Source organism: Anastrepha ludens, chromosome 3 (assembly GCF_028408465.1).
Source record: "Anastrepha ludens isolate Willacy chromosome 3, idAnaLude1.1, whole genome shotgun sequence".
NCBI classification, from domain to species: Eukaryota; Metazoa; Arthropoda; class Insecta; order Diptera; family Tephritidae; genus Anastrepha; species Anastrepha ludens.
The window spans coordinates 36,507,408-36,526,464 of NC_071499.1; the positions used below are offsets into that span (position 1 = coordinate 36,507,408).

General features: G+C 36.9%; 1 protein-coding gene across 1 annotated transcript in view; it reads right to left on the reverse strand.

Annotated features, from left to right (window-relative positions):
- LOC128857447 (uncharacterized) overlaps positions 1-19,057 on the reverse strand; it is a 77,595-nt gene that overhangs the window by 25,164 nt on the left and 33,374 nt on the right. The window lies entirely within an intron of this gene.

Below are 19,057 nucleotides of genomic sequence, written 5' to 3' on the forward strand. Positions count from 1 at the left end.
AGACACAGTCTGTATTTCTTCCTTACTATTGTATAATACCACTTCACATCTTTACTAAGTTTCCCACCTTTTCTGAACACCATTATTTTAGACTTTGAGCGGTTTATTTCAACCTATGGAACGTATGTAGCAGTAGCTTTCAAGGTTATTAATCGTCTTTTTTAGTTTACCTGGGTGATCCGCTAACAAAATGATATCATCCATACATTAGAAGTCTAATATTTTTCCCTTTTATGTGTAATCCTCCATCTAAGCTTTCATGTAAGTCGTTTATGTAATGGGCAAATAGTATTGGCGACAATAAGCATCCCTGTATGGCGCCTGAGTTTGTTTTGAATGCATCTGAAATTTCTGAGCCATTCCATACAACTCTCTTTGTAGCACTGTATATATTCTCTATGATCTTCATTAGATTTGTTGCAAGACCAATGTGGTGCAGCTTATATATCAAGGCGTTTCTTGATACTCTATCAAGCACCGCTTCGAAGTCGACAAACTACGCATAAACTTTCTACTTTTCTGCGAATTTTAAATGGACAATAGCAGCTAAATTGAATATATTTTCGACTGTGGGGTAATTCTTTCTGAAGCCGGCTTGGTACTCGTTTAAAATACTGTTCCTTTCAGTCCGAGAGGCTATTCTTTTGTTAATTATGCCCATCATAACTTTAGCAATGCAGTTCATGAATGAAATTCCTCTGTAGTTTCCTACCAGGGCAGCATCCCCTTTTCTGAAAAAAGGAAAAACTACGCTGGTTCTAAAAGCCTCGTCTAGTTTGCATTTTTCGTAAAGATTTATGTAAGCACTTGCCATAGCCGTAATGAAAGTATCGGTAGCATTTTTTAAGAACTCGTAAGGAATTCTAACAATCCCTGGAGCTTTGTTTAACTTAACTTTGTTTAGCACAGATCTAACTTCGTCTGGTGAAAAAACTGCCTCAAGTAGATCGTCAGCGTGGAAGTTATGCGCATAAAAAATTTTCTTGTCATTCGCTGGCTCAGCAGACTTTAAAAATAAACCTTAAATTCATGCGTTTATATGGCGAAACTTATTTCCAAAGCTTCACCCTTATCTTCTTAGCAAACTTCCACCAGCTGGCGCTATCTTTAATGTTGTTGATATTTTCTATAAGCCCGTTATACCATTCTTCTCTATTCATTTTACATACTTCTTTAAAATATTTATTTGCTTTTAAGTATCATATAACAACTTATTTGTTTCATTATAGCTTTCTCTAAGGGCACTTAATCTTTGAAATGACGAGATTCTTGCTTCTTGACATTCTTTGTTATTATTATTATCTGGTAGATAATTTCTTGGCATTTATTTTTTTAATTAGATATCCGAAATATGTCCGCCGCGGCTACATGCCCCATTCGATCGATCCAATTTTTGACTACTTTTTTCAATAAATCGACGCAATCCGACGCAAAAGATGGTCATTTGGCTTCAATTATTGCACCAACTGTATTTTATAGGCATGTAAGCCAAGTCAGTAAGAGAATTACTAATGCAGACATACTTTCCAGGCTGTCTCTGCACGGAAGACTTGTCATCGGCTGGTCCAAACAAATCAAATCACCGGGGCAAGACGGAATTATCCTCGCTGATCTGTAACATACAATAGATATGATTGCTTCTACACTCGCCTCATACATACGATGCATACGGTAAAGGTAAATCAGTAGAGACAGCACTTCACTCGCTAGACGACACAATTAAGAAATCAATTCACTTTAAGGAATACACCCTTGCTGTTGTTTTGGACATCGAGGGTGCCTTCAATAACATATATCCGGAAGCAACTACCAAATCGCTAATGGAAGAGGGAGTAAACAGTGCGCTTGTCTCATGCATAGAACGAATACTAATCGGGCGGATGACAAGCACAGATTTGGGTGAAACATCCATTATGAAATTTCCGGTCAGGGAAATTTGCCATTCGGAGTCGGCTTAAAACTTTAGATCCCTCCATTTGAGGATCAACAGCAAGACGGACACCACAAATAGGAGGAGGAGCTCGGCCAAACACCTATCAGAAGTGTACGCAGCCATTATATATTTTTATTTATTTTTACTTTTTATTAAGCCAAAATCCTTACGTAAAATTGTTTACGTAGTCGAAGAGCAAAGGCCAACTACTTAAGAAGGACGACGAACCGACATTCTGGCTTTTGCTCCAACACTGTGCGCTACAGCAGCAATATTTTCTTCGGTACACATATTTCTTAGAGTGAAGAACGCATGCCAAAGATGCGGAAAATTGGAATAATTCGTTTTCTACATAAAAAAGGAGACATGTTGATCTGTGAAAATTACGGGGCCGTAACTCTTTTCAACGGCATCTGCAAAATATTTTAAAATATTCCAAATGCTAGACTTAAACCGCATGTTAAACTCATCATTGGTAGCTACCAGGCTGGTTTTCAAGAGGGAAGATCAACGATTGAATAAATTTTCGTACTAAGACAGATTTTGGAAAAGTCCCCCGAATACGACATGACGACGTATCATCTTTTCATATACTTCAAAACAGCTTACGACAGTATAATTAGGAACCATAAGTTAATCCGTTTAACATGCTCGACCATGCAGAATGTAAGAAACATAGTGAGAGTTTAGAACAATCCGTCGCGAGAGTTTGTCAACTTGAATGGACTTTGAAAAGTGGATGGGCTCTCATGTCTTCTCTTTAATATTGCTCTCGAAAAGGTTATCAGGGACTCTGCCGTAAACACAAAGGGAACTATTTTGTTTAAATCGGTTCAATTGCTGGCTTACGCGGACGACATAGACATAAGCGCATCCTCGAAAGAAGCCTTAGCAAGTATTGAGAGACAGCAAAATTTATGGGCTTAGAAATAAACGAAGCCAAAACTAAAGTGCTAGTTTCAACTACATCGGACACTGTCAGACATAATGTGGGTCAAATACCAAAAATCGGTGACTATGGTCTCGAAGTAGTGAAGGAATTTAAATACACTGAGGTAATCATTAATCATGACAACAAAAGTTCTGGAGAAATCAGCCACAGAATCCTTATGGCCAACCGCTGCTATTTTTCGCTGTGTCAACACCTAAAGAGTCGCTTTCTAGACAAAAAAACAAAGATTTCACTGTATTGCTCAATTATAATTTCCATTTTGCATAATCGGTAAATGCCACATACAGAGAAGAAGGGGCCGCTCGCCACTTAGATGAATAGACGCTGTAAAAGAAGACGCAGGTTTATTGGGATTTCGGGCATGAAGGACACAGGGGCGAAACCGAGACAATTGGAGGCACATGCTACAGCAGGTGAAGACCAGACCAGAGTTGCCCAGCCAACAATGTTGATGATGACACACATTTCTTTGTCTTGTTAATGGATTTGAATTGAAAGGATTAAAATTAGTGCGAAAATGATTAAAAACTGCAAATGATTAAATTGCTTGCTCAGTAGGCTGACTATGTTTACTCTAAAATGGACAATGAATGCTCTACAAACTTCGCAAACAGATTTATTTTTTTGAAAGTAAATTTCCCCAACAAAGAGGCGCTCTTCTGGCGTTAAACGCATCTTGATAACTTGCCAAACCTTAATGGACAGAAATTGATATTGAAATTGACAGTTTGTCATTCATATGTACATATATGTTAAGCCATAGCTATCGATATCGTTAGTTCTCATGCTGCTAAAAACACACCCGATATAACTGCATGCAGTTACTTCTCATGCAAGTGCACTTGTCGCGTCCAAGAGCACTAGAAGACTGAAGTGTTTTTTGATTTTTTTTTGTTTTTGTGCCAAGCACGTACTCACTTGTGGGTAATGCGATTAGTTGGTGTGAATTGGGTAGAAATTAAGTGCGAAATGTCATACGATGCGAGAAATAGTTTCGGGAAAACCTCACTGTAGTAGTTATGGGTGTGAAATTTAAAATATTTTTTTTTTTGTTTCTCGTTTGAAGCTCCAGCAATAGTTATCTGAAATTGGTGAATGAAAAAAATCACACCCTCAAGATGACACTGGGTTGCCGCTGTTTAGAAAAATCGTATTTGTGTTCCGATTTGGCTGGTACACAGAACTAAGCTTACTCCGCGTGCATTGTTAGGCTTCATATTTTTTTTGTTGTATAGTTCGAAATTACAAATGAGTATTGCTGAAATGAGCTTTCACCTTATAAAGCTTAACACTTTGGCAAAAATTAGTACACCTCCAGCCTGGACAAACTCCCGTTTTTATAAAGATACAAATTTCTGCTCAAAATGCAAAGGTTTCAAGCCTTATGCCGTGCCGCACATTCTATTTGAAGACGTAGATAAGCTCCAACTTTACTTTGTTAAGGGGGCAGTTCCTTCAACTTCTCCAGCATTTTCAAATTCTTCATTTTTTTTTGCTTTAAAAATTCATTTACAATCTAAAGAATGTCTTTTTAATATTTTAAGCTTAATATTAAGTATAAAAAGTCCCTATAAAATGACTGAAGTGATAAGCATCGAACGAAAACTTTAATCGCGTTTTTCTCGAAATACGTATTTTTGCCCGTTGTCGAATAGAACTCAAAAAGTAATGAAGATATTAACTAAAATTTTACAGTGATACTCTTTAACATACTCGCCTTTACATGTACCTAAAATTTTATATTTAAAATCACTAAAATATTGCTTTGATCAATTTGTTTTTAAAACATGTAATCTTTTTCTGTTTCACTTCAAATTTTAGTTTTTTTTTAAATTTTTTTTTTGTAAAAATAGATAGTTCAAATCGGAATAACTTATTCTAATGAACAATTTTTGTCTGGTTGATTTTTTTTTGTCTGGTAGTTGATTACAAGAGGCTGTACATTCCACGGCGAAAATGAAAGGAGCCACGTTTGAGCAGCTGTAGTGCCAGCATTGTGTTTTTTTTTTTTTTATTTATAAAAATGTTTGTATATTCATTTAAGCATGAATATTAATATTTAGTTTGAAGTTATTAAATACTCTAAGTTTTTGCTAAAATGATTGAAAAACTCGTTGTACGGAGGAGCTGCCCTCCCTAAGCAAATTTTAGGACTTCTGGAATGCTTGCCTACATAAGGCCGACGCCTTATTTATGTAGATTAAATATCCAGAAATATCCCCTCAAACGAGTTTTAGAAATTCCGAATATTTACGGAGGGACGCGACAAAACTTCAAAATTAGTTTTGAGGCAAAAAAAAGCATGAATTGTTATTTATACACAAAAAAGTGATTTGGATTGCCGAAGCAAAACTGCAAAAATAGTTTCCAGATATAAGTGTTCAAATTTAAGGGTTGAAATCTTTACAAAACCAGTTGTTCGAATTCAGGAAGGAACGCGCAATTTAGTTTGTTAGTGATCGTTTTTCGTTTGGCCCCCTTTTTCGAGCTAGCGACAGATATAGCCGTTTCTCCAGAACCGATTTTGATGAAATACAATTAAAATGACGTAGAATTGATGTCGTAATCGTGTGAACTACGATCATTTGAAAAAAAATTGTAGTATTTTTTCGGACTTTTAAAGTAAAAAGAAGGGTCCAAAAACGGGTTTTCATCTTGGAACGTCCGCCATTTTGTCAAAGTTTATTTTTATTATTTTATTTATATTTTTAAATTTCGTAGTTCACATGATTCAGACACCTGCGAGGCTCGGAATCCGTATCGTCAGCGACATATGTAAAGTTATTTTGAAGGCAGATAACTTTTTGAACGAACCTTGTATGGTCAAAAAAAATTTTGTTTTTTAACAATAGACCAAAAAACAAGATACTTAAAACAGAAATAAAAAATCCTTTTTGTTTCCAGTTTACCCGTTTTTAAAGGAACACCCAATAAGCACCATTTCCAATGAGGCGAGGGCCGTATGCCATAATATCTGAAACGAATATGGAAAGTGGGCACATCTAGTGGATGTAGTTGCACTACAACCAAATTATATACAAAGAATAATAGTTGAGCACATTTGAAAGGTGGTCTACTGATTGATGGAATAAATGTACGCCTTCTTCTATATGCTGATGATATTGTTCTCTTAACTAATAATCCTAATGACATGCAATCTATGATTAAAAAGCTACAATATAAATATTGTATATTGCGCTGACTGGAGCATGGAAGTAAATTTAATGAAATCTGAGATGATGGTCTTCAGAAAAGGTGATCAACTAGCCAAGGCAGGAAAATGGTGGTAAAAAGGTGAGGAAATAAAAGTGGTAGCAGAATATAAATATCTTGGTGTCATTCTCACACCCAAAATGGCGTTTGCTAAACATGTGCAAGCCAAAAATAATTCAGCAAAAGCTAGTATTAATAGTACATGAAGCAATTTCTTAGCTAAATCATACATCTCATACAAAGGCAAATGGAAGCTGTTTCAGGCTGCGTGCAGAGCCATACAAACATACGGCGCTCAAATCTGGGGTTATACGCTGTTCGAAGAAGGAAATAAACTTCAGCGTTATTTTATTACAAGAATTTTCAAATTACCTGACTTCACCCCGAATTATGCAATAACTCTAGAGACTAACGTAGAAGATAGCTACTTATATTCGTTAGAACTACATATGAAATACATTTAGAAACCTATCTATAAATACAACAACACACTATGCAACTCAAACGAAGAAGGAGACATGTACCACTTCTTAGGAAGGTGCCCTGATTAATGTATGAATCAAATCAATTGTTAGCCATAATTTTTCATAAATTAAATAAAGAATTACCTACTACTATTACTACTATTTGAGCACAGCAACAAAAGACTCCCACAAAACTTGACACTTAGAGCATTGCAAAGAAAACATATTCTAGGCTGAATCATTTAAAGAAATAGGAATAGAATATAATTTAAGTTGAGACGATAGAAATGTGAATTCAAATGTTTGGAAAGAAAAAAAAGCGAGACAGTGGAATGAGGAGGAATAATAAAATTCAAAATAAAATGTAGGAACAATCCAAAAAAATGCAGTTTGGGGAAAAAGAAATCCATTATTTTCACGGCGTATGGCTGTAGTGATTTATATCACGTGAAGTATCGATCAAACAATATTTAAAGTTTTTGCTCGTTGTCAAGGTGACATTTCACACTAAACAAAAATCTTTTGGTGCTTTTTGTTTGTTGCATTCAGGATTGAGTTACAGGGTATTAACAATGGAAGTCCACAAAGAGAAAATTCAGAACATTTTACAGTTTTACTTGGACAAAGGTGAAAGTGTGAAAATAAAAGCCAGGCCGTTGAAATTGCGAATGATATTTATGGTGCCGATACTGGAACATTTAATTACGAGCAATTCTGGTTTCGTTGTTTCCATTCAGTCGTTTCTGATGTTCAAGAAAATGTCGATAATGTTGAAAATATCCATAAAAGCACAGAAATAATCGAAGCTGACCGTCATATTAATAGTCGTAGCCTCGCCCAGGAGCTAAGAATCGACCATCAAATATATTTAAACAATTTTCGCAAAGCAAAAAATAAAAAAAAAATATATTTCTTTCTCCCCAAACTAATATATTGAAGAAACATTTAGACTTCAACAGACAGGAAGAACTTACTTGAATTACTTGACACAATTCAAATTGTTTTTCTAAATACTCATGGAATGGTACGTACTTGCACTTTGCTTTAGCGCATGAAAGAATAAGGAAAGAAACTACACGAATTGTGGAAGGGCAAGTCAGACTTTTCCATTGAACTCCGATTCGTACTGCATTGTCAGTAAAGAGGTCTCGAGAACCAACTAAAACATTTTATAACTACAGCGTTTAGCCTACTATATTCGTTGGATTTTGCATTGTGCGATTTCTACCTCTTCGTTAGATGAAATATGCAAAAACAGCTTTGAGTGCAGAAGGAGCTGTGAAAGAAGTGAAAGAAGAAGGCTGCCAGCACTCTTTGGAGGACTGTAAAATTCATAAGAAGACTTACCGAGGTAGAGGAGGAGTAGATATTGAATGTGATCATAGGTGTGTATGAAAGAAAAGAAATTATTATCGGGAGGCAGTCTCATAAAAAACATATGTGGAGTGGTTAGTCGCTTATGACCGAATGCACAAAACAAAAAAAAAAAAAAAAAAATATACAGTCGAAATTTAAGCTCTCTAGCGATAGTGAAATTACAGTGAAGGGAAAATGTATTTGGGGCACATTTACATAAAAGTTGATCATACGCCATGTACGTTTGTCAGCCTCTATCAGAGATATTGGGCAATGGGCAATCATCGGTATCCGGGAAAAAAAATTTGCGCGCAAGTGCAATAAAATCGATATCATCTTGATTGAGATCTGATTCAATTTATGATCCATTCTATTCGTTTTGTTTTTCGTCAATACAAAATTTCGCAACATAGCTTTTTGTAATTAGTAGCAGTGGCAAGTGAATATATAAGTACATAAACATGGAGGTATATGATGTACTTTAGAAAAGTTTTTATTTCAGAAATTCATTTAGTGGTGGATGAAGTTTTTCAAAATCTAATTTTCCACTGTTAAGCATAAATTCTTATGGAAAATTGATAAGAATTAAATTGATTAAAAAAAAAAAAACATAAATAAATAATTGGTGCGTTCACTTGTATTAGGTGCTTGGCCGAGCTCCGCCTCCTACTTGTGGTGAGCGCCTTGATGTTGTACCATCAATGGAGTGACCTATAGTTAAGGCTCGACTTCGAACGGCAGATATTTTTTATGCGGGACTTTTTGATGTCACGAATACACTCGGAAGTTTGCCATCGCCTGCCGATGGGCGAACGCTATGAGAAAAAACTTTTTCTGATTCAATTGATTAGCTCGTCGATTTTCAGTTGAAATATCGTTTTGTGGAGAATGTGTATTATTTGCAGATGCTTTATCTTCTATGCTGTCATATTTCCAACAGCAGTTCTTATGTAGAATATTGCCACATACAATTATTATCGATTGAGTCCAAGTCTGTATTTTCCTTCAAATGAAATTCTTGGCTGAACTGGAATCTGGTTTTAAATATCCTGATTGCATTTCGGACAACAGTTATTTTGTAAGAATGTAACAAATTGTTTGTGTTTCTTCTTCTTTGAACTTCTTCATCTTTCATAGCATTATAACGCGTGGTGGGTCAAAGCTTCCTTCAAAATGCTCCTCCAAAGCGGTCTATCTTGAGCTGTTGCTTCGTAGTTACATATTTCTAATTTCTTAAGATCGTGTTCCACTGCGTCTATCCAACGGTTCCTCGGTCTGCTTTTCACGTCCATTAGCTTTTCTGTTAAGGCTTTCTTCACGGTATAGTCAGCTGGCATACGGCATAACAAAACGTACAGCTGTCTCGTTCTGAATTAGATTGTTCAGCTCAAAGTTCAATCGAAGTCTGTAGGCAACATCATCCATTCTTATAGGGACAAGGATCTTCTTCTTTAATTTTTTTTTTCCATGCTAGGAATCTGCGCGCAGTCGAGTCCATACCTCTTAACCCACCTTAGGATTGGTCAAATACGGGTTCTTTACATTGTTATCTTTGTAGCTTTAGACAAAAGTCGGGGCTTGAACAAGTTAAGATGGGCGTAATATGCTTTGTGTGCGGCGTTGATGCGATGCCTGACTGCGGACGTTCAATCACCGCTACATACGAACGTAATTAATTTTCCGATAAAACTGAGCCGCATTACACTTTGCATTTAATTATATTTCCTTCGTTTTATATTTGATGAAATCTCTTTTTTTTTTATTTGTAACTTTTCTAGCTACCGTTCTTTTTGAAACATATTTCGCTCGCGCTCGGCGGGTGCCGCACGCTATGAAGTTGCGCCAGCTTTCATTTTTGGCGTTAATAAGCTCTTGACATTCATCAACAAACCATTATTTTTTGGATTGCTTTGGTAAGTAGCCAGAAACATCCCTGACTGAGCTGGATATGCTCTTTGCTACCGCATTCCAATCCTCTACAGATTTGGGCTGAGTTCATCCAATTGCGGATGCAACGTAGATTGGAAGCTGATTTTAATTTCTTTATCTGATTAGAAAAGTTACATTTTTCTCTTTTGAAGTTATTTTTAGACCCAACAACTGCCAAACGCTGCCTTAATATTTATCAAATAATGATCAGAGTCGCAGCAAGCTCCTCGGAGTGAACGGACGTCAAGTACTGAGGTAGCATGCCTTCTGTCTACCAGCACATGATCTCTAGCTGGTTAGCTTTTCGGCTTCCAGGGATTTTCTACGTTCGTTTGTGGATGCGCCTGTGTTGCAAAGAAGTACTGCTGATCCTTAAGTTATTTTCGTGTGCAAAGTTTATTAAGTAATGGCCATTATCACTATTAGAATTGTGCAGAGAGTGCATCCCAGAAACCTCTTTCACAAAGTCTTCCTTTGTACTACCAATATTTAAATTTTATATCAGTACTGTCAATGCCAATAAAAATGATCTGGATCGTTCTAGTGGGAATTGTTTGTGATGCTTAGTAACCTAAGGGAATATGCTAATTGATGAGTTTTTTGGAATTTGCATATATGGATTTAGGTATATACATTTTACACAAAAATACCAATTTTTAACCGTTTTAGTGAAGAACTCCAAACGCATATAAAAAACCATACGGCGGAAGAACGAGCGAGAGAGTGCAAATTTATAAAAAGCAGTGTCACACTAATATATCAGGAATTATAGATAAAGAGAAGGCTGCGTCATTACTAAAATGGAAGGGAATTGGGAAAACTCGACAAAAGAAAGTTGGATCTATACGCTAATCTCGAAAGATGGTTAAATCAAAGCTATGTTGAGCTTGACTTTTAGCTAACACAATTCCTGAGAGATCAGGGTTACTTCCAGAAGTACCTATACCGCTTTAAGGTACGCGAGTCGCCTTCTTGTGCAGCATGCCATGAAGAGGAAGATGTAAAGCATGTGTTTTTTGTATGCCTATGCTTTTCGATTAACAGACGTGATTTGGCTACACTATTAGGAGATGGCCCCAAAGTATGCGTGGCATAGGATTACGTCGGCAATCAGCGTTATGCAACATGCATTAAAGCATGCAGACGTCTACCAGGTCAGCGGTAGCTAAACAGAGGAAACTTGACAAAGAAACGGAGTCCTAAGTTGACGTGAGACAAATATGGTGGGAGGTGGGGGACAGGTCCAACTGGGGTAGTTTCGGAAATAAGCAAAACTGTGGGAGGATTAAAGTATATGCAACTTTTGGCAGCTTATGTCTGAAGAGTAATTTACGTAGAGCTTAGTGCTCAACCACGTCCCGATGATTTACTTAACGTTAGAACCGGGAGGGGATCGATGCATTGACTGTAGAAGGTTTGCTCCGAGTTGAAGTTCCACACTGACGAGCTAAAGGCTTTCGATGCTTCCTCCTCGTAAAAAACAGAAAAACAAAAACATTTTAGTACTGTGTTTGAGTTTTATTTATTTGTTTTTTTATTTACTGTTTTTGTTGTATTTATTAATTTTTTTTATTTACGCATTGAGCACTTTGGTGCAGCTAAACCCGAGTCTTTGCTGTAATGATTTATTTTTCTTCTTACTCTCCTCCCTCATAAGCCATTTTTGCAGTACTCTCCTGATATCCATTTTATTTGGTTGGTTTTACTGTTTTTACTTGCTTCAAAAGCTTATTGTTTTAATTTGTATTTGCCAGCAGTAGTGTGAGTTTTAGTTATTGTTGTTCTTCTCTCAATGCGCAAATCAAACAACACTTTATGAAAGTTTTAAACTTTATACCAGCACTCATTCTGCTATCGAAGTGGTCAGCAGCGCTGAGGCACAAACACAATGCACACATACACGCACATTCACACATACTTGCTAACAAGAAAACGTTTGTTCATAAACTCAGAAATGGTTATGTTCATTTATGCACATTCCCATATACAAATACACATACAGCGATACATACATACACACATACAGATATACAATGATACATGCAGAAGCATGCGGAATACAATAAAGCTGTGCTGTGCTGCAACTCATTTTAAATTTGAGCTTTGAAAAGTTGCTCAATTGCGGTTGCTGCCACATCGTTGGCTAATTGAGTGCGCCACTCAGGCGTGCAATGCATTAATGCATACACATATATATGTATATATTTACTAGGAACGCCAGTCCCGGGATCCCAATATCCCGATATACTGGCAGTCTAGCATCCCCGTGTCTTTCAGGTCTTGGCAATAATGGGATTAGCTGGCATAAGCCCCGGGGATACCGAAAATGTTGATATTTTGAATTGAAGGCAGTAAAACTTGTTTATTACAAAATTTGATTCAAATATGTATTAAAATTTGGCTATTGTATGAATTTTTACTCATATTACATATCTAATGTCCCAATTACGTCGTGGACTCAGAAAACACCAACTAGATTTTTGTGCTGATGCACCTAAAATTTTAAACTTTTGGTCACTTTCGTTATCTGGGCATGATATTATTAAGGCCGGCGGGCCAATTAAAAGGTCAAAAAAATCGATTTTTTTTTTTTCCTGAAATCAATAGCTTAGATATTCAAGAACATGAGACACAAATTTTCAGAGTTAAATTCCAAGTATTTGCAGAGCTACAGAGCCGAGCGTAGTGCGGCGACGAGCAACCGTGCGCTTATTGTTGTACTTTGAAGCGCGTTTTCTCGGCTTTTCATTTTCACGATTTTACCTAATTTATGTACACGATTGCAAAAAAACTAAACGAGCTATCCATTTCATTCAAAATGCGTTATCTTCAGTATTGTTTTCTCTTCTATGTGAACTAAAAAAAAACATCCAAAAACTTTTTTAAGCGACTTTTTACCCAGTTGAAGAGTTTTTTTTTTCCTTGAAAAACCACTTTTTTTTTCTACCTTCCCCAAAAATTCGAATTTTACGTGTTTCTCCCAATTTTCTTAGTTCACATCGAAGATAATTACATCAAAATTAATAATCTTTTTTTTTTGTTTTCAGATGAAAATTGCAAGTTGTATCTTGTACAGAAGTTGGATACAGGCGCTCTGGGAATCTATTGATAACTCGGCTTACAATATATTGTTGGAGATTGTACAAATTTTTTTTTTTAGTTCAAATATATATTAAACTATCCCCAAAACTTCATTTGGCTAATTGTTTTTTTTCTCATCCTACAACGCTTCGCGAAAACTACTGAATTTAGGACATCTAATTGGCCCGCCGGCCTTAATGGTATTTTACCTTTATAATCCTCCTAGAAAAGAGACATTGATGGAATATCTCTTTTCTTACATAAAACCTGCTGTTATTCACTTTGCTCACTATTAACCTCTATCTTCAATATTTCACTATCTACTGGCGTTTTCCCTTTCGATTTCGTTGGAAGTTGGCGTCCATCACTTCAATTTTCAAAATATGCATTAATAATGAAGTAAAAAATTATTAACTTAACACTTAGGCTTTCCCAGTAACGGGCCAAACAAATAAAACCATCTTTTTGTTCAAAATTGGCTTAATTCATCAACGTAATTTCCATCAAGAACAACGCAATCATTCCCGCACCGCTCTAACATTTCAATACCACTTTTGTAGAATGACATATCTTTTGCCTTAAAATAGGCCTCTGTTTCAGCGATAATCTCTTCATTCAAGCAAAATTTCTGCCGGCGAGCATTTCTTTAGGTCTACGAACAGCTAGTACTCTTTGGGGGCTAAACCCGACGAATACGGAGTACGTGGGAGCAACTCGAAGTTCTATTGATATAGTTTGGCCATTATTTTGATTGACTTGTGACACGGTGGATGAAAAAAAATTTTTTTCTTTGCCACATGCGGACGTTTATTTGGAATTTTGGCCTTCAAACGCTCCATTACCGCTATGTAATATTCACTGTTGGTGGTAGTTCCCTTCTCAAGATAGTCCATGAATATTACACCACGCACATCCTAAAATACCGAGTCCATAACCGTTCCAGCAAATTGTAGTGAATTCCATCGCTTGGGACGAGGTTCACCAGTTGCTGTCCACTCAAATGATGATCGTTTTGATCTCGGAGTGAAGTGATGAATCCATGTTTCATCCATTGTCACATATCGTTGCAAAAATTTCGGTTAATTTCGTTTAAATGTGGCCAAACACTGCTCGGAATCATCAACATTTTCTTGTTTTTAGTCAAAAGTAAGCAAAGTCGACGCCCACTTTGAACTGAGCTTTCTCGTAGTCAAATGCTTATGCAATATAAAGACAACAAGTTCCTTTGATATCTTTACGATGTCAGCTAACTCACGTAACTTCACCTTTCGCTCATTCAAAACAAATTTGTGAATTTTTTTGAAGTTTTCTAGTGTACCGCCTTGCGTTGTGCATTATTGGTGTTTCTACGACCAGCACCAGTTTGAAGTCAGCAAAGCATCGTTTTATTGTTGTTTCTGATGGAGCGGAGTCCCTATAACACTTTTCAAGCCATTGCTTCACTTGAACGATATTTTTTCCCATCAAGAAGCAATGCAAAATTAAAACACGAAATTCTTTTCGATTCATTGTTTTGAAAATATCAAAAGTAGCGTCACTCTTGGCGCAATAACTCACGAACTAATGAAGAGGATATCATGAAATTTATTTCTAAAGTTAGTTCTAACTGAAAAAGAGGTAAATTCAATAAAACTAGTTCTACGTATGTGCTATACCCGTGACTTTTCAGCCTATGTTATATCTAAATGACCGACTTGTTCCAATGTTCCAGAGAAAGTGGTCAAGGACACGCTAGCATTTGCTATCAAAGGATTGATTGATTTTTGTCAGCATGGGTTTGTTGGCGGAAAAATTACAAATTTAGCTGTTCTTTGTCTCTGAATTTAAGAGTAAGCCTCAAGAGGATACTAAATAGGTACATCGATTTTTCGAATGCATTTGACACAGTCGCGCACAAAATTCTCCTCTGAAAACCTGAAAATCTTAGCTCCCCTTCTGCTTTGCCTTTATGGCTGAAATCATATCTGTCAAATAAAATCTTATTTGTTAAAATTGGGAATACTAAATAGCATACATTTGTGTCTACTTCTGGGGTACCACAAAGTACAATAGCATTCTTAGTCCTGCCTTGTTTATACTTTTCATTAATGTAAGTATTCGAAATATTTATACTTTGCAAATGATTTGAAACTTTTTCGCAGAATCTCCCCTCTATCGGACACAAAACTAAGACTCACTTTACTTTTGCTCGATATGACCACCTTTTGCCTTGACTATGGCCTTGAGACGGTTCAGAAAGGCATCGTAAGCTGCCCGAATGTGACTTGCAGGTTACAGCGGCCCAAACCATTACCTGTGGCGGGTGCTGCCTCCTGGTGGCCAATTCTCAAATGAACGGTCGGTCAAATAAACTCTATCGCTCTCTCAAGTCTGGCTTGTTGCTGCTTTGGTGTGAGATCATGCGCCTTTTGGATCTTGTATCGTTTGACTTTGAGATTAGGTTTCAGTATTCAGTTCTTTCACCATTTGATTGACACTTCGTTGGGGATTTCGCTCAAGTCGCTTCTTCACTTTTTGAAACATTTCACGTGACGTTGCAATCTTTTGATGACCGCCTCCATGAAGTTTCGCGATGATACTAGTATCATTGCAACGAGTAATGCTGGGATGAAAAAAAACTTTATTTACTTTAATGTGCTTGAGCTGAAAAACTATCGTTGGTTGTTGTTTTCCAGAGCCAAATATAATGTAATCCCACCATTACGTTTGAGATCCATTACTTCTTTTTTCGTGTTTAGTGTCGGCAAAATGCCTCCGCGCGCTTGTAAACAATACTTTGGACTGTTATTTAACCAACTAACAGACAGCTGATTCCCGTCTATCAGCTGCACGAGCATCTGAAGTTGGTTATACTTGGAATGCCGGACCCTGTAGTGATTTTAAGGACCTATATAGTAGAAAATCTTCTATAATGCCTTAGTCTGTTCGAAGTTGGAGTACGCCTCCGTCATCTGGTATCCGATGTATTTCGCACATTATCTTCGAATTCAAAGAGTTCAACGCAAGTGTGTACGTTTTGCTCTTCAAACTTTACACTTTGATAGTTCCTTGCCGTCCCACAGTGCTTCCTATCAATGTTTTATCACTTGAGATCCGACGACTTGTTCAAAGCTTAATGTTTATATATATTAAGATATTATATTCGGTACCATTGATTGTTCAAATCTACTCGGCCAAATAGGTTTCAATGTTTCTAGTAGAATACTTTGCTCTTATAATCCATTTTATGTTGAAGTTTTCAGATCTAATTACCTTAATTTCGTCGCTCTTACAAGAGGTCTTGAAAAGCTTAAACGGCTTCCTAGCAGTCTTGATCTTAAGTTTTTAATGCCAATGTCTGAAGGTCTGTGTTTAAGTCACTTATTGAGTCTTACTAGCTTTAGTTCTTAAGTTTTTGTTATTTTGCCCTGTAAATCTAGTCAGTAAGAGTGATACTATTGACTTGAGTAAAGACAGAACCCAAGATTTAGGGATTTTTTAAAGAATATCCCGAAATCGTGGGAGCAAAATTTTCCGCTAATATCGCCGTCCCTAATATTGCATGGCATAGCTACACACATACCTATATAGGACATACGTAAACGTGTATGTTTGTACGAACATGTAAATGAAAAGAACAACAAACAAGGAGCAATAAAAAATTTTAATAACAAACAGGGAAATTGTGTAAAAAACGTACTTAAATAGTTGGTGCTTTTGCTGCCATTTTTACGGGCATTGCTGCTTGTTATGGTTAGCAATTTTTGTACTTTGAGCCGGGCAATTATTTGGTTTCATTGCCTTTTGCATGCATATTTCGTTGCCCATAAAAGTGCCGTTTATAACAGCGGCCTAACTTCATAATATTTTTTCTGCGCCAAATATTACGCTTCTGAGCCATACGTTAGGACGGGCATGATGAGAGTCTTGTAGAGTGTTAGTTTTGTTTGTCGAGAGAGGACTTTACTACTCACTTGCCTACTTAGTCCAATGTCCGGGTCGTTCCGGTAATGACGATCGTGGTAAGCGTTTCATTGTAAAGAAGTTAGAGATTTAATGCACGGAGACATGAAGGTATATAAAAAAATACATAGAAAGGCTTATAAAACACTAGGATACGGTGTAATATCGAATAAAATTCTAAAGAAATCACATTTATGCTTAATAGGCTAAATGTGCAGCTATTTATCACCTGCGTTGCAATTTTAAAAACTGAGTGTTTTTCTGTGCAATGGAAAGTCGTCCAAACTATCCTTATACCAAAGCCAGATAAGCCACCAGATATGGTTCCCTCCTATCAGCTAATAAGTATACATACTAACTGCGTTTTCAAAAGCTTTTGAAAAACTATTCTTAAAAAGGCTTAAGCCGATTATTGCATCGAAACTTAGGAGGCAGAGTTATGAGAAATACGATAGGGGTTGGTTGGCTGGATGGTAGAGGTGCTATCTGAGTGATACACCCCAAACTCAGTTAGCACAAAAGGTGCCATTTTGGTACACCACTGCTACTATTTTGTCAAACCATCTTGATTTCACAATAAATCTACGTATGCGATCTGTGTTCTTTCCTGCAATTTCTACCAAGTTTTTCTTCTTCTACGTTCCTTGTCGTAGAACAGCCAGACTTGGGCACTTACACAGATATTGGAAGACTGTCTCCCTAGAGTCTTTAAGATTGCAGCTTCTACATCTATTGCTATACGGCCACTCCATCTTCCTAGCATGGTCTTCGATAGGTCAACGGCCGGTTATTGTTGACGTAATTCTAAAGGTGTCTTGGCTTTCTTAACAGCTCGTCAGTTCTGGATTTGTTGTAAACTGGCCGCGTTTCCTTCGCTGTTTTGCTGGTATATGCAATGGTCTATCTGTTGAAAGCCTGCTTCCGGAATTGCAGAAAGATCTCCCTCTTGTAAATGATTCGGGGGCAGCCCACTGCTAGGACTTCGAATACTCTAGAGTTAACCCCCGGTCATCATTAGCTTTCTCATTTCCTTCTATGTTTATATGATCACGTACTCAGATGACAGATGAGAAAGATGTCTGTCGTGCGTGCTGAGACATTTAATTCTTCGTTGCATTGCCTGACGATTTTTGAATTGGTTGTTGATGACTTGGAAACTAAGATATCTACTTGACTATCCGAAAAAATACGTGCTTCTGATAGTTGTTGTAGATGATTTCTGATTATCTTGCAAGTTTCCTTTATCTCGAGAACCTCTGCCTCAAAGATGCTATTCCAATTCGCCAAGCGAAAGGACTTGCAAGTTTCGGAGCCTTTCGAATATACACCCGCACCGATGACGCAATCCATCTAGGTTCCATCTTGGTTCCATCAGTGTAAAGTGCGGTGGTATCTTCCTTCACTACTAATTTTAACTCCAATTCCTTTCACATGAGAAATATTACCTTAAATTCTAGTCTGAAGTCTACAGTAGCGGTAATATAGTCTGATGGATTGCCGTTTAGCTTTCGACTATCAAGACTATATGTCGATAAGGCTCTTAAGAGGGCATTATCTTATTACAAAGCATTCACATTATTAGAAAGCAAGAACCACATAATGTCTTTTATCGAAGCTTTCAAGATACTGAAGAAGAGAAAACCGTCGAACACCTCCTGCGTACATGCATTGTTCTATACAGAAAAAGGCTTTCCACGCTCGGATTCGCCATTCCTGACAACATTGAAGTAATTAAAAAAAAATTTCATTAAAACCATAGGTTAGTTCAGGCAAGACCAAGACCACTCAATCTAACCGAACCTAAGCAATTCAAAGTGTAATTGCTAGGTGAATACAAGAGCGAATTACGTGCCGAGGGCATATAGCGTTAACTGCAGTTAGTCTCTTTTTATAATTACCAATATGGGCACAAACGAATACCTTTATTGACTACATTTATTGTTTTTTTTTTCCTAAGTAATAAACTGACGTGTTTTCTCTGCTCTTTGTTGTACCTTTAATTAAATCAATTTCACTTATGTTACCCTTCACTTCCTGCAATTACAAAACTATTGCACTCAGAAAACCCCCTATGCCACTTTCTTTTCACTGCTATGAACTCGCGGCAGTCCACTGCTGCACTTTTGCAACAGCTGTTGCCACTTCAACTTAACAGCTATGCAGCAATTGCATCGGCATTTTGAGTTC